Source organism: Fukomys damarensis, unplaced genomic scaffold (genome assembly GCF_012274545.1).
Source record: "Fukomys damarensis isolate Sample0158 unplaced genomic scaffold, DMR_v1.0_HiC HiC_scaffold_33, whole genome shotgun sequence".
In the NCBI taxonomy this organism is placed as follows: Eukaryota; Metazoa; Chordata; class Mammalia; order Rodentia; family Bathyergidae; genus Fukomys; species Fukomys damarensis.
The window spans coordinates 56,659,148-56,662,215 of NW_022900945.1; positions in this window are offsets into that span (position 1 = coordinate 56,659,148).

Below are 3,068 nucleotides of genomic sequence, written 5' to 3' on the forward strand. Positions count from 1 at the left end.
GCAGGGTGGGGGGTGGGGAGCAAGACCCTTTTGCACAACTCTAAGTTTCCTTTTTCTTTGCCTTTTTTTTTTCTTTTTTAACTCATTCTAATTTTCTGCATTGTGTTTGGGAAATAAAATGAAAAAAAACTAAGACCAATAGAAACTGGTTTTCAAAAAGGCAAATACACTCCCATCTGTTTCAGATGCTGCTGAGCATTTCAGTAGCAGTGAGATTCTAATAATAAGCTAATTTTTGGAGAAAGGATTAAAAAAAACTTTGTAATATTTATCACTTGCAAGCTATGTTTAATAAAGAAAGGAATGGTTTCTAGACTTGCCTGTCTTGTGCGTTAGTCGTGACATTGCTGGAGCGGGTGCCGCGGGCTGTGCCCTTTGGCGGGCAGGGTCGTGTGGCGTCCTCTCACCCGTGGGCCTCAACTCCCCTCCACTTCCAGCGTGGCCCCCTTTTCACTCGCTGCCGATTTGAGGTGTCGGTAGGGGCTGGGCCTTCCTTCGCTGGTCGCTGGTGGAGGAGCCTACGCCCCCATCCCGTGGGGCTCAAGCGCTCCAGCTGGGGCCCTGCTGGAGCCCTGCGGCTCTAGCTGCATCACCGGGACGCAGCGCCCCCTGTGCCAAAACCTGGCTTTCCTTTCCACCCAGAGCATTAACCAGCTCCTAGCTTTTTTTTTCCTTCTCCACTTTGGTGGTTTTTTATTTCCAGCAAAGCACTCAGAACAGGTCCAACCAGAAGAGATGCCTTTCTTTTCTCCAGGACTTGAGTTCGGGGCTGCGCGCTGCTGGCCCTGCGCCTGCGCAGAAGAGCTGTGTCATGGCGGAGCCCAGCCGTCAGGGATCCAGCGCTGCTCTGCAGAGCGGAGAGGCAGCAGGCCCAGCTGACTGAGGGACCACAGGGTGCTGGGCGCCACAGGCTGGTAGAGGGAGGCGTGGAAAAGGGCCTGGAACAAGAAAGCTTGTTCTACAAGGACTGGGCTACCAAAACCCCGAGTCAAGCTAGCTTCTTGTAAATGCTGTCAAGGGAGGCGGGGGCCCCTGGAAGAGGAGCCAGTGCTGTGGGCCCGGGGAGGGAGGTGGGGATTTGGTTGCTGACTCTCAGGTGTGGGAAAGAAGGGGAAACTCCGCTTCTCCCGCTGTCCGTGTGCCACGGCTTGGGCGAGCTGTGCGGAGGCCCTGCCTCCCGCTTTGGGGACCCTGAAAGCTGTCCGTTTCTGGGTAGGTTCACACTTGCTCCTTGTGGGGTCACGAGGTAGGCAGCTGCATGGGGAACCGCCTGAGCTTGGCTTAGAGCTCCTACTTGGGACGGGGTGAGCACAGACGCCCCATTTCCAGGTGTGGGAGGAGGAACAGACAGCCCCTCTTCTCTCCCAGGGTGGCCAGGCCCTAGGCTCATGACTGCTGCTCCTCGGTCACCTGAGGGAGGGGTATAGTTAGGCCTCACCCAGGGCGGCACACGGCTCCCCGCCTTCCCCAGCACTTGGACCCTCTCACCTGGGTGAAGGGCTCGGCCGGCTGGGGCACTGCCCAGCTTTCTTGGGATGCCCACCTGCAAAGAAGGCTACAAGGCTGCAGGTAGAAAGGCACAGGCCTGTGCTTCATTGCTGTTGGCCCCGCCCTGCCCCACGTTGGGCATGGGACAGGTGGCCCTTCCTCCTGTAGCTGGGTGCCGGGAAACTGGCTCGGTTTGCTCCTGCTACCTCTGTCCTCTGCCCTGGGAGCCTCTCTCTCTGCCCTCTTCCCACTCCCGGTACCCTGCAGCTCTGAGAGAACTGGTTGTCTTGTGTCCGCAGTGTGTGTAAGGGTGATGCACAGCAGCACTGCACACCAGCCCTTACCTACATCTCCAGCCTAGGAAGAGGCAGAAGAGGCAGATGATGAGGGCAGCCAGGCCCATGTGGATGCCCTCCAGTAGCCCAGGCAGGGGGCTGCTCCCACCCTGGCCACAAGAGCCCCCAGCCTGGGCTGTGCAGAGACAATGCCACCTGTCAGAAGACCCAAGTCCGGCCCGCCTTCGCCCCTGGAGACCAGGGGTGGCCAGGGACCAGTCCCTCAGGGACAAAATGGGCAGCGCTGTTTCCGTCCCCAGTGCTGTTGAATGCTGAACACTTGGAGCTTGCGCTCAGAGTGCGGCTGTCTGGCTCTGCGGGGAGCAGGGCAGGGTAAAGGAGCCAGTCTATCTGGAGCAGGAGGTGCAGCGTGTGGCTGGAGATCTCCCTGGGAAAGGGGACCATGCGTGGCCCAAGCAGGCTCAGGAATTGCAGGGACAGTGGCGAGTGCTGGGAGGGAGGGGAAATGGCTCAAGACCTCACCCAGGCCTGTGTGGAGGAAAGAGCTGACACTGCTGGCCCAGAGCAGCGGCCCCTCAGAATGGGCACCTGGCAGCTGTGGCCAAAGAGTTTGAAGCCTTGGAAGGGCCCCGGCAGGGGGCAGCTCCCAGGAGGCCTGCACAGGTGGCATTGAGCTCCTTGGCGGAAGAACCCAGGGAGGCGGGGGCGCAGAGGAAGACAGGTGAACTGGTCAGCAGCACCTGCCCACCTGAGGCACAGGTGAGGTTGCCCAGGGTGGAGGTGAAGACGGAGGCAGAGTCCTGACTGGTACCCTCCTCCGCAGGCGGATCCCGTAGACCACGGGGACTCACGCACAGCCTCTTGACGTTCCAGGCCTTGGCCCTGAGGAGCAGAGGAGCAGGCGAGTTCCCCTCACCAGCCATACCCCAGCCCTGTAGAGTGGGGGCAGAGCGCCTCCTGGTATCTGGCAGGGAACTAGCTGTAGGAGCTGGGGCTGGGCAGAGAAAGGGCCCTCGAGTGCCAGGCTAAGAGCAGTGCAGGGCCCTGGGGCCAGCCCAGAGAACCACAGGACCAGAGTAGGGGTCACTGGGCAGGCGGGGCCAGTCTGGAGGACCACAGTGGCTGAGAGGCTGGAGCCCCACACCCATCGGGCCCTGGAGGGCAGGGGTGCAGAGTGCCACAGGCTCGCAGGCCGCTGGGGGCAGGAGGTGGCTGTGGACCCTGTTACAGCGGGACGGCACTGGCTTGGCTGGAGCCCGGGCTGTTTTATGGCTTCCTCCTCCA